The sequence below is a fragment of the Mercenaria mercenaria genome, chromosome 10, assembly GCF_021730395.1.
Source record: "Mercenaria mercenaria strain notata chromosome 10, MADL_Memer_1, whole genome shotgun sequence".
NCBI lineage: Eukaryota > Metazoa > Mollusca > Bivalvia > Venerida > Veneridae > Mercenaria > Mercenaria mercenaria.
Window position 1 is genome coordinate 27,552,050 of NC_069370.1, and position 13,183 is coordinate 27,565,232.

The following is a 13,183-nucleotide window of genomic DNA, read 5'->3' on the forward strand; positions in this document are numbered from 1 at the left end:
CAACATATTTTGTTCTTATTTCTTTTATCTTGATTATGTAGTGTACTTATCTGGAATGATGGGATATTTTGAAATGTATATTTCTTTATTCTCCTGGATGGAAAAAGATAAAATATATAAACAAAATAACCATTTATACCAACCAAATTGTATAATACTTAAGTTTCTTTGATGTTAGTAATTATATGTTAAGACATGAAAACAACATAAAATATCAACATAAAATATAACTAAAAAATTGTGGAACATCATATGTAGATTAGATTAGACTGTATTATACAAATATTTATATGAAAATATGTGACAACTCTGGTTAAATAGAATATTAGTTAACTTATGGTAAAATATTGAACTGCTTTAACATTAATCTACAAGTGATGAATGAGTTCATCTTACCATAACTTTGACATTTAATGTATTATTAAGAAAACTATAACATACAAGAAATGACACACAGACAGTTAAGTTGCTGAATGACTGGGTCAGTCTCCACCACAAATACTATGAAACTTAAAAAGTCCAATTAAATGTGTTTCTTTAAATTAGATTGATCACATTTTAACACTTCTATGAATGCAATTGTTAAATGCTTGCTTCTTACATGCATGCAATAATGGAAATAAAAAATGATTTAACAATATATGTATACAGTCTTGTCATGAACACATTCTGTACAGATGATAATACATAGAAAAGTCAACATATTTATTATATGGGTCCATCTCAGTTTACAGCTGGTGCATGGCTGTCTTGCACTTGAATATACATCTTGCAGCACAGTTGGGGTAAATTCCATTTCACATGACAACACACTTGTAGCACTTCTGGAAATACAAATGTAAAACTTTATTACATAAAGAGAATAAAACATGATAGTTTTTAAAACAATTATAACATCATTTTAGACATTTGCAGATATTCTAATCTTAGAAATATATTATCAAGCAGCAAGTCAGGTAACTCTACAAATTGACATTTTGTCTAATTTCAACTTGTCTAAGGAATTACCTGTTTTAAGCAGCAAGATGGCTTGCTACTTGGCTTGCTGCTTTTTTTAAATTTTACATTTACTTAGATCCACTAAATGACAAGTTATTTAATAGGACTGTCTGAAAAGATTGCATATTTTATAACATTCAATGTACATATTCAATAAAATGGTGAAAAAAATAAACAGATAAATCTGATGATGTTCACCTATGATCTCACCTAAAAGCTCCAACAACAACCTACAACCTCTGATTAGTATATGATGTAATAATGATAAACTACCATAAGTGTTTTTATATAGCATGCAAAAACAATGAACTTGAGAACTGCCAAAACTTCACCTTATGAGTAATATATGTTCACTTTTCCCCTTGTTGAAAGTTTGTTTTTCTTAAAGCATTTGAAATCATAGATATTATAAGTACAATGCAACCCCTGTAGAGCAATACCCTGTGGGATATACAAACATTTTATTTTGAGGTTGTTGTTCTGGAGAAGTAAATTTGATAGTTATATTTCAGCTTAGGGAAATTCTCATGATGCTGTTTTAGAGAGGTTTTTGCTTCAGAGTGAGCTACTCTGGAGAGGTTGTACTGTGAAAATTGCTTGAAACTTCATCTCCTTCAACTGAGCTAAATGAAGAAAAACAACAAAGGATTTTCCAAATTTAGAATTTCCTTGTTTACAATTTGACATTTAATGTTAGGCAACTATGCAGACATATTTTTATGTGACACAATGCCGCCTTTAACTATCTTATTCCAATGAACAAATTGTCAGTCTTGACAAAATCATGAGAAAAAAAGATCACAGTAAAAAAATTAATCCTAATCATTTTATATATATTGCAAAATCAGCTTTACAGAACTCATAAGTGACAAAAAATTAAATTCAAATATTGCCTTTGTGATGTGCAGCACTGGCCATGTCTTTTTATTACAATAGTTTACCTTATTTATATTGTTCCGCCGGCACTCCTGCCTAGGACCGGGAACAGTTGTTGAGTTGGGTTCGGACAAAGAGTGATGACATTGTACCTATATCTCTAGCAAAGAGGCAAAATCAGTGTTCAGTCACACATCTTTTATTCAGATATAAAGTTCTAGCAGTCCCAAGTATAAAATATTCAGTAGTTTACAAAGTATTCATAAATTCCACATATCTCCAGAAGTTTCTGTTCTATGACTCTTATACAGTATGCTTATGTCAGGATAAATTGATATTTGTGGAGCCGATTTTTATGCATTTAACATAGGGGTTACTGTCTTCAGGGTGGAGGAAAGATTGACAAATGAGGAGCCGAAAATCGGGCCTTTTAAAGTTTTAGCACAGCTCCGCATACGACAACGGTACGTGAACGGTACGTGGCGTACGTGAAGATAGCTACTATCCAATCGAAAACGACGTTACGTAAAACGTGCGGTGACACCGAAGCAACCGAAGTAAACAAATGTCGCGGAGCGAAACACCGATATAAGCGAAGTATTTCTCGCATATCTTTCTAAATAACAGTATTCCAAGCGGATCACCGATATAGATTGATCAAGAACAGGTAGGGCTATCGATTAATACCGTGTTTTAGGTCTGACATAAAATACGTGCGTCGAAATCGTTGATGTAACTTCTGGTTCTATGCGATCAAACATATACATGTACAAGTCTAATGTTACTAATCGTGTTTAGATCAGTTGGACGGCCTAACATTGCACCCTCCCCTAAAAGGAATTCAGTCTCTGAATTGGAATGAAAAGGATAGTACTCAGTAAGGAACTTTAGTAAATGAAAGCCGGCGAGGAGTCAAACTGATCAAAACTAGATTGACTAAAACATTCATGTAATCATAAAAATAAGAATGACATGCATGTTAAATCACACAAATATACAACAGCATAATTATGGTTAAAGATAGCGACTGTTTTTCAAATATTTTATACAAAATCCGCGCGGCTAAACATTTTACTGAACTACCTAAACTTGCCCAACAATGACAACAAACAATAATACAACTAGCAAATTCAGCAACATAAAAGTCTGTAATTTCTTACTATTCTTATAGCTATGTTTATCAAAAGTAATAACTTAACAATAAATAAGTATCCTATCCTCGGCCGAAAGAATGGTTTACTTTAAAACAAAGTATAAGGTTAAAATTTAAATGTATGGTTACAATTTGACGTGATATTTTAACGACTTAAATATGTTTTGCTCAATAAAACTATCACACTAAAGGTATTCTGCTTTAAAATAATCACATAAACAGATTAACAAAATTACACTGTATAACAAAATTACACCGTATAACAAAATTACATCGTATAACAAAATTAAACTGTACCCAATATAAAAATTACTCTTATATTCCTCACATTATTCGGCGACGCCGTCTAAATTCGTTTTCGTTACCTACGCCACGTGACTTCAGTTTGCAAATCAAACTACTTGATAACGCATTATAGATAGTTTATCAAAATGGAAGATTTATGTTACACTCTGCCTGATTGGACGAGAGTGTCAATTTCTTTCACTCTGTTGATTGTGCTACGCTGAGTGAAATGTAGACAAAACGTTTATCCTAAACGACGCTGTTCACAGGTTTAAAGCTAACTTTGGCTCAGTATATTTAGCAAGAATATTGATATATCTCAAAATGATAAGTAAGTTTAATAAATATGATAAAAACCTGTTCAAATACCAACATATATCAAATTAAAGAAATAGCTGAATACGGTTTGCGTATCACATGAATAAGGGTGTGAAGAGTCTTTTATGTAGAGAAGTGCTTTTTGAAAGATTTTCCTTGCTACAATTGTCGTCTGTATATGAAAAGGTTTCTTGTTTTTGTGACTTATTCAGATTGCATATTAAAATGAGTACTTGTTTGCTTTAATATATTTGTTATAAATTATTTAACTGATTTATTGAATATTTTTCTTTAGTATGGTATGCAAATATTGAATTCAGTTGAAATCTGTTTTATTATATATATGCTATATAATGACTGAATCTCATTACACTGAAATGAAGGTACGTTGCATACAGTTTATCTATGTGATATGACTATGGTCAAACTTTGCTTATGAAACAGAAATATTGAAATAATTACAATTGTATGTTTTGCTTGACCTTCACTTTTTTATAGGTGTGACGTCATTGTCCAAAGATTCATGAATAGCGAATATGCTATTTGTTAAAGCGGGATCAGTTGGCCTATTTTAGAAATAAATAAAAATAATAGCTAAAAAATCCTTTGATTTGATATTTTCTCGTATATTCTAATCAAACTTGATTTGTAGCATCTTTATGAGGCCCGCAGCCAACTTTGTTCAGCTGGGATATTTGACCCCTTTTAGGGGCTGCTAGAGCTAAAACTAGAAATGCCTTTATACAGCGTCTCATGAACAGCTTGGTGGATCTTTGTCATACTTGGTCTGGAGCATCATTATAAGGTCCTCTTCCAAATTTATTTATATAGGAACTTGGGCCCTATTAGGGACCACTATAGCTGAAAGTAGATATGCCTTTCTTCTCATTAACCACTAAAATGTAATGGATTTTTATCAAACTCGATGTGTAACAATCGTAAGGTCTCCTGCTATTTTGTTACAAATGGGGATAGGGACCAATTTAGCTAAAAATATAAACACGTTTAATGACCTCTTCTCATGAACGACTTCATGAATCTTCATCAAACTACTGCTGTAATTATTCGTCTAAGGATAAACGAAAAAACTGCAACCCTACGAAACCTTTGCGAAAAATTAAAAGAGAACCATTTAAATTGTTAAAGTGCGGTGTTTAGTTTGCAATTTGACAAATGTTAGATGAAAGATGAATGTTAGATGAAAAATTCATAAACTTCTTTCCTTATTACAATTCGCCGACCATCATTTTTAAAGATATTTCTTGTTACTTGGTATTCTCATTTATTTTCATACTAAACTCTAAACACGGTATCCTTATTCTAAGTGCCAGGCCTACTATAAAATGATTCGTAAACTAAAATAGGAATATAAACATCCCAAAAAAAAGTCTCAATCACAGTGGCACATTAAAAGTACAAAAAGAGTGGGGAGACAAAAGGGCTTGCACGACCCTGGGCGCCAATATAATAATACAATAATAATACCTGTCGGGATCCCAAAAGTGACTGCCTATTAAAGGAGGAAACAGAGTTTTAACCCCCGGCCCACCGGCGTATGTCAAACAACACATGTAAAGGTGTGTGAAATGGCACATGTAAAGGTGTGCAAGGTACATGCAAAAGGGGTACCCGCAGGGCCTCCAATCGAACATTCTTAATCAACTTACATACCGAGAACCCTGCTAAGGCTCATGAGCAAATAACAATAGGACAGGATTTAAGTCAGCAATAGGTCTAGACCTAAAAGTAGTAACATCTGGTTACCATAAACAAGTCTCCCATAATATTCAAGTATTCTATTAGTAATAGCAAAATAACGCATGTGCTGACAATGATTTATATACATATAAAAATGTGCAATAAACAACTGACCGTACGGAACCTTTACACATTACATATAAAGATGACTCATGGATACCTTTAATAATATTCAACATCTATATACTGCAAAATCCCAGGTACATTTCTAATATAGCTATAGCAGTATGATCTTAAAGTAATAGTGCACTATTAACAGAGTATGAACATTTCAGATGGTTTTTAGGGTACAGTGTCAAAATTAAACAATACAGACTGATGGCTTAAAAATTAAAAATCAGTTAGTGATCAAGAAATAGCATTTAATTAATAGGAAAAGTTATATACTGTTTGTTTAGTTTAAATAGACATTTATGTATAAACTAGACTGTATACTGGTAACACTATTTTAGCATAAAACATTAATTATTTATATAATTAAACTTCTATTTTCACAAATTTTAAGAACAGTATGACAATAATAGTAATACCAAAAATTGATTACACTACGTAATTCTATTACATAACAGTTCATCAGACAATTCTCTTCTTCTATTTCTTAGTCGTAGTACGTCCTCCGTGGTGTGTTTTGTGTGTGGTCGTCAGTCTCGACAATGCACTTGTCAATAAATAAATCCTCGTCTATGCTAGCCTCTGGATATTAGGCCATAAATGAGTATTCACATGGAATTTGGAAGTTAAGTCTCTGCAGCTGTTCCTGGCACACGGTAAAGGTGCTGTAATCTCCGTGATAATTGCCCTTCAATAAAGGGTCTGGGAGTTCATTCCAGGAATTGTCATTTTCCCATCCATCATATGTATTTGTGGCAGTTACGGGTATCATCTGCTGTCGAAGCGTCTCAGCTATGCGTAAAGCTTCGAACCTGGTTGCGGTTATCTCAGCTTCCTTTAAAGTTTTAGGTAGCCTCTCCAATAAACGTAATCGAATATTGAAATCACTGATAGCTTCAACGAATTTGTCTATTGCAAAAGTTTCAGTCAAGCCCATGGAAAAATTAGGATGTGTCAGTTTGGTCAATTTCATAATATCTTGAGCTAAGTCTGAGATAGGCTCTCCTGGAAATTGTCTTCGGTTTCTCGGTTTGACTTTAAATATCTCTTTCTGGTTTAAGGTTCCATAGTGTTCCAGTTTCTTTACTAAGGTGATATAGTCCCATTTCTCATTCTGGTCTAGATCTAGAAGAACTGATCTAGCACTTTTGGTAAGACAACTTGCTAAATAAAGTCCCTTTGTCTTTTGATCCCAGCTGTTTATTTGGCAGATTCTGTTAAATGATTCAAGGAATTCTTGTAAATCTTCTTTTCCATCATAAGTAGGTGGATTAAGAACTACATTACAGTTTGAATTTGTACTGCTTTCTTCTTCTTGGTTTACGGATTGGTAGTCATTTTCTGTCTCAGACATCGTTTTATCTATATAGTGCATATGAGGAAGTGAATTTAGATTTGCTTCTAGTACGGCATTCTCACTAGGATATTTCCTCACACTGTTCTGTTGTAACTCTTTAATACTCTGAAGGTCATGTTCTAGGACTCTTAATTGTTCATGGATTTCATAATGGTATTTTCTATGGGCTTCAATACTACTGGAAAAATATTCTACCAAATTATCAAGTCACTTTTCCATTTTAATCATTACAGAAGTTTTCAGGTTTCCACCAAGGTGCATTCCTCTTTCGCTTTCACATGATTCAATATCTTCTTCAGGATTCAGGTCTGTATTTTCATATTCAAGCTGAAGATCATCATCAACTGCTTTCTCCATTTCAGTTGTGTTACATTTCAATGTATTGGAACAAGCCATCACTTTTGTCAATTTCAAGGTAATTGGCAGGTATTGTGATGTAGAGATTCTCTTATATTTGGTAACAGCAGTCCCCCTAACAAATGGTCCTTGGATCTAATGGAACCAGCCGATAGAATCCGTGGGGCTAAATTCTATCACCCAGGAGTGTCGACTTAAACTAGTAATAGGGTGATAGAATGGTCAATCGTTCCTTTAATGTACTATTATACTCGAGGTAGATGGTTGCTTATGGTTTCTGTTGAGCTAATGTCTTCATCGGAGTTGATTATGGAGTTTCAGTCTTTGTGGAGCCAAAACACAAATGCTGTGGAGCTATTTCTGTGTGGAGCCACTTTATGGCTATGCAGCAATATTATTGTTACGGAGCTATTTTTTCTATGGAGTTACTTCAGGGTTTCGGAGCAATTTCGCGAAGCTTGATTTGTGGAGCAGTTTTATGGAGCTATGATTTCTATGGAGCAATTTGTTTCGTGGAGCAATATTACGGAGCTTAGTTGGTCAGGTCGCTGGAACTAAATGTTGGTACATACTGGTCGCTTTGTTTGTTGTGTTGATTCTCTACAGTCAGTCTTGAAATAAATATCCTGGACTTCTGACACCAGTTGTTCCGCCGGCACTCCTGCCTAGGACCGGGAACAGTTGTTGAGTTGGGTTCGGACAAAGAGTGATGACATTGTACCTATATCTCTAGCAAAGAGACAAAATCAGTGTTCAGTCACACATCTTTTATTCAGATATAAAGTTCTAGCAGTTCCAAGTATAAAATATTCAGTAGTTTACAAAGTATTCATAAATTCCACATATCTCCAGAAGTTACTGTTCTATGACTCTTATACAGTATGCTTATGTCAGGATAAATTGATATTTGTGGAGCCGATTTTTATGCATTTAACATAGGGGTTACTGTCTTCAGGGTGGAGGAAAGATTGACAAATGAGGAGCCGAAAATCGGGCCTTATAAAGTTTTAGCACAGCTCCGCATACGACAACGGTACGTGAACGGTACGTGGCGTACGTGGAGATAGCTACTATCCAATCGAAAACGACGTTACGTAAAACGTACGGTGACACCGGAGCAACCGGAAGTAAACAAATGTCGCGGAGCGAAAGACCGATAAAAGCGAAGTATTTCTCGCATATCTTTCTAAATAACAGTATTCCAAGCGGATCACCGATATAGATTGATCAAGAACAGGTAGGGCTATCGATTAATACCGTGTTTAAGGTCTGACATAAAATACGTGCGTCGAAATCGTTGATGTAACTTCTGGTTCTATGCGATCAAAAATATACATGTACAAGTCTAATGTTACTAATCGTGTTTAGATCAGTTGGACGGCCTAACAATATCTGTTACTTTTGTCATAACTTTTATGTCCCTTCTGCACTAACCATTGTCTTCAAGTTCTGAAATATTGTAAAACATTAATTCATACACATTCTAGGAAATCAACATAAAATCAGTGTCAAAGCATTTGAATATAATTGTTTTAATTATCTTAATACAAAGTTACTTCATGTTTTTGCTGACTGATACAATATACTGAAATTTGTATTTCAATATTTAATATGAAATAAGGCAAAGCCTCAAAGCGAGCTCAAAGAAATCGGATTTAGCTAAAAATATTATGCATCATTTATTTGTCACAAAGAAACTATTCCCTACTCACAAGAATTCAGGAGAACCTATTCACCTGAAAAAGTCTACATTTAGTGTCACTATGCCTGTAACAGTGAATATCATACGTGGCAAAAATTATGGGAAGCCGATGTCACAGTGACGTCATTACCGCGTCCCCGTTTCTTACTGCTTATTAATGACATTTTTTCCATTTTCTGGCCGATGCTTGATCTTTTAAACGAAAATAATATTTTTTCAAACAACTGGAAAGCATTCTTTCATTATTGCTGAGTGATGAATATTTTTTAGCAGTTGGATAAAGTTCTGTATTCACTCCGGAAAGAAGTACTTCCTGTGAGCACCTATCCGTTAGGGTGCGCTTTTTAAGAACTTCCGACGAAACTTTTCAAATCCATCACCAAGTGTGGAAGTATACTTGCGTTACCGTAAAGCTCGATTCTCGAGCAGGCCCTTTGGGCCTGCTCTTCGAGCTCGCTATTATCAAAGTACATGTTCATTCTATTTTTGAAATGTTGACATTACAAAGCTATCACACATTTATTACTAAACCATATCTATTATCATTATTTTTAATGGAGATATGTACTTAGTAAATTGAGGGATACACAAAGCTACAGGAAAGAAATGTTTATGCCAGGCTGACATAAAGTCCAGAAGGTTCAAATCTTGTCAGGAATGTCAGTCTTATAGCTGTCTTGTACAGTTATTTCAGGAGCAAGAATGTAGCCATACAGCATATAAATGCTTTTAGACCTTTGTTTAACATACAAAAGCATAATACCTCCTGCATTTTTCATAATGGTAACATCTTCTTGGACTGCCACAGGGTAAGACAGGTCAAACAACTGTACATGTACATACTCAAACTTTTCCCTATTAAAACTGAAAATGAAAATTATACAATCTTTTTTTTCCTTTATTTTTTTTTACAAAAGATGACCTATGCATTTAATACAGACTTTTTACATTTATTAATCTAAATATATTAAAATTAATAAAATATCTCATAACTCATTGTATGATTAAAATTATACTCATTAATAAACTATATCAAACATGAACCTGAAGTGTTCTAATTTATAAAGCTGCAATTAATATTGAAAAAAATGCAACTATTGTATACAATGTATATTAAAAAAAGTATCATGAACCTGATTATAAAACAGTCTCAGTTCAAATGTAATAACACATGACTGTCAGAAAATCAATGTATGTTGTACTTTAATGATATCATCATGACATGAATGCCATCAATAAACTTCATTATCATATATAACAAACTATACCACTATGTCAGCCTCTTTCTTGTTATTTCTACAGCTTCCAAAGACAGACTGCAACTACATGTATCAGACACTGTAAGTAAAATATACAAATAATCATTACACAAGAGAATTTTTCATGATAAATAAAGGGAGTTAATTAAATGCAATCTGAGAATTTTTGCTAAACATAAAGGGAAGTAATTACCAATAAAATGAATGAAGAAAAATGCATATATAAGGGAGGTAATTTAGAAAAAAAAAAACAACAACTTCAAATGTAAGTATAACGATAGTTGACATTGACAATGACCTATATTAAGTATGAACAACATAAGAAACAGCAAGCACTTGAAAAATGCATTATATTTCCTTGCAATATCAAGAATATTTGACTGTATGTAAGGGTTCTCTACATGCTGTTATACTGAAAAAAACTTTAGTCTAAATATAGCTTAGATCTATTTATATATTCAAAAAAAGGAAGTCCCAAATTTCCACAGATATTCACAGGCTGAAAATTTTAGGTACTAATATCAGCAAAGAGGTTGATATCTATACCTTTTAATAACTATCGTCAAAGGTAGGGAAAAACTTACTGGAAAGGCATAAACTTCTGATCTAGTCATTTCAATACATTTTCAGCTCATTTGCATATATGAAGAAATTTACAGAATTCCCCCTGTTTCTCTTCATTTTCAAAAAAATCTGTTAGATGGATATAAACCAAAACATTCTCCTATGTGTCAGCTATCAGATATATATTTCAACAAAAACTGTCAACTTACCTTGTTTTTAGAAGAAGACAAAATTCCATGGCAACTTTCGCTTCCCCGCAAAACTGTACTGGTGCACACATAAAAAAATCTCAACTGTGGTTTTCAAAATAATACAGTCAGACCACAATTATTTCCCTTGAAAATAAAATGCTCTAGGTAAATGCCTATCAGTTTCTAGATTTTCACTCCGCCGTAGACCTATTTTCCACAAGATATCCATACATTTGCTTCCAGAAAACGAAAAGAAAAAAGGGTGTGCAGTGAAATGCAAGACAAATGAAGTCGGGTACCCTCATATTGCCGCATTTCAGGAAGCGGTCCGCAGATGAACACCCTAATTTCGTTTTCAAGTAAACAACCGTCAAAAAACATGCGAATATTAGCATGAAAAGTGTCTAATTTTATGAACAATTTATTCCACGAGTGAAATAATTCCCATTTGGCCCCCGGTTTACGCGCAAATGCGCGACAAATGGAAAAAATAGGATCTATTTATTAAGGACCGAATTACTGTTATATAACCTATGAAACATGACAACACTGCGGATGCTCGACCGGAACGCACCAGAAGGATATTTTAACATTTGGCGTTGTTTCGTTCCGTTGTTCTGTTCAATATAGCAGTTTTAATTCAATGGACAATATATAAAATATAAGAAAATGAGGGATAATGGTGAATGACATATACATAACGCTATCTCTATCTTTAGATAACATACGATAAATGAATGAATACAAATAATTTCACTGATAACCACAACGCAGAAAACTCCTCACGGATTTGAGTGAACTGAGCTTTACCGTATTACTGTACAATTGTACCTCTGAATAGTCTAATAATTGCACTTCATGAAGTAAATGAAAATCCAGACAGAAGGCCTGTACAAAATTTTACATATGAAGAACGCTAATAAGTAGCATTTCCTTCGTTCGTCATTTCATAAAATGAATCATGTTACCTAAATAAGATCTTTTGAAATTTCAGAAACATTTCAGAAACATTGCAATTAAGAAAGAGAAAATCATTGACTTTATTTTGCTTTGCAATGGATGTCATATCAAAACTACACCATTAGAACTGCTTTGAGTAAATGAACCTTTCATTTCGTTCAAATTGTCTGTATAGGGTCTTGATTATGACAAAGTCTGAAATTTACAGTTAATTTTGTTATTAGCAAACAGTAGTCAGTCACATAAGCAACACATTAAAAATCATCTAGATTTCATTTGCTTCAATATAGCAGTTTTAAGCAATATTTGGAAACGTATAATCACTCCTATTTTGAGAACTGGATCTCTTATATAGTTTAAGTCAGATTTTATAAATTAACTTACATTACGGGTTTCATACAAATTTTCCAGACTGATAGCTGGTCTGCATACACTGACATATAGCGATATAATAATACATTTCCTGTAAGGAGCGCCCTCTGGCGGAAGATGCTTTTTCCAATTTAAATCGCCATTATCATAGTTAAAACATTTTCTTAAACTCCAGGTTATTGATAAGTATTTAGCGGTTTTGTTTTTATTTTCACATTTAATGTCACATTATTTACATATTTTCCTGAATAAAATAATATTTAGGGAAATATGTTAATAATGTGATATCCGTAGTAACGAATATTTTAATGGAAATACTTTGTAAAATTACTTTATTTCTTATTTTTGTGGGTAATACGTCTCGAGGTTGGTACGCCAATGTTACGTAACTTTGCAGCAGTACTTGTACAGATGTGTAGAAAACGGACATGTACAAACACATTTACAGACAAGGTAATTGCAATATACGACGAGAACACCCAAATAAAGATAGGAGCGAAAATGGTGATATGCAGTTAAACATGTTAGACTGAACGTTGAACAGTTGACAGTCATGATTTTGTTTTATCTTTAATCTGTGATTATCACTGACATTATTTTTAAGTATTCACATTTTATGTACAAATCGCGTGTTTTGAACATGTAGGCACGTGCATACCTCGCTACATATGTTTACAATTAAACCCATATCATTGCGTCATTTAGGGGCAGCTGCAGATTTTATCATAATTACAGACCGCAAGTATTCCGATCATTATTTAATCGATATACTCTTCTTTTTCAAGTTGCAGGACATAGATAATGTGTCATGTTTTGAAATGATTGGAGTTTTAACTATCACAAAAAAGAGCGTGGCGGCTGTAAAAAGTCCTTGGATTCAGTGTTGTTATGTTTTCTGATCTGAGATAATGGAGTCTACTC

General features: G+C 33.4%; 1 long non-coding RNA gene across 1 annotated transcript; it reads right to left on the reverse strand.

The window, feature by feature from the left end:
• Positions 1–186: 186 nt before the first annotated feature.
• Positions 187–11,076, reverse strand: LOC128559840 (uncharacterized). Its single transcript, XR_008372675.1, has 4 exons — positions 10,949–11,076; positions 10,185–10,254; positions 9,680–9,780; positions 187–824 (listed from the first exon to the last, which is right to left on the reverse strand). It is a non-coding gene; the product is annotated as an uncharacterized LOC128559840 (long non-coding RNA).
• Between the last annotated feature and the right edge of the window lie 2,107 nt (positions 11,077–13,183).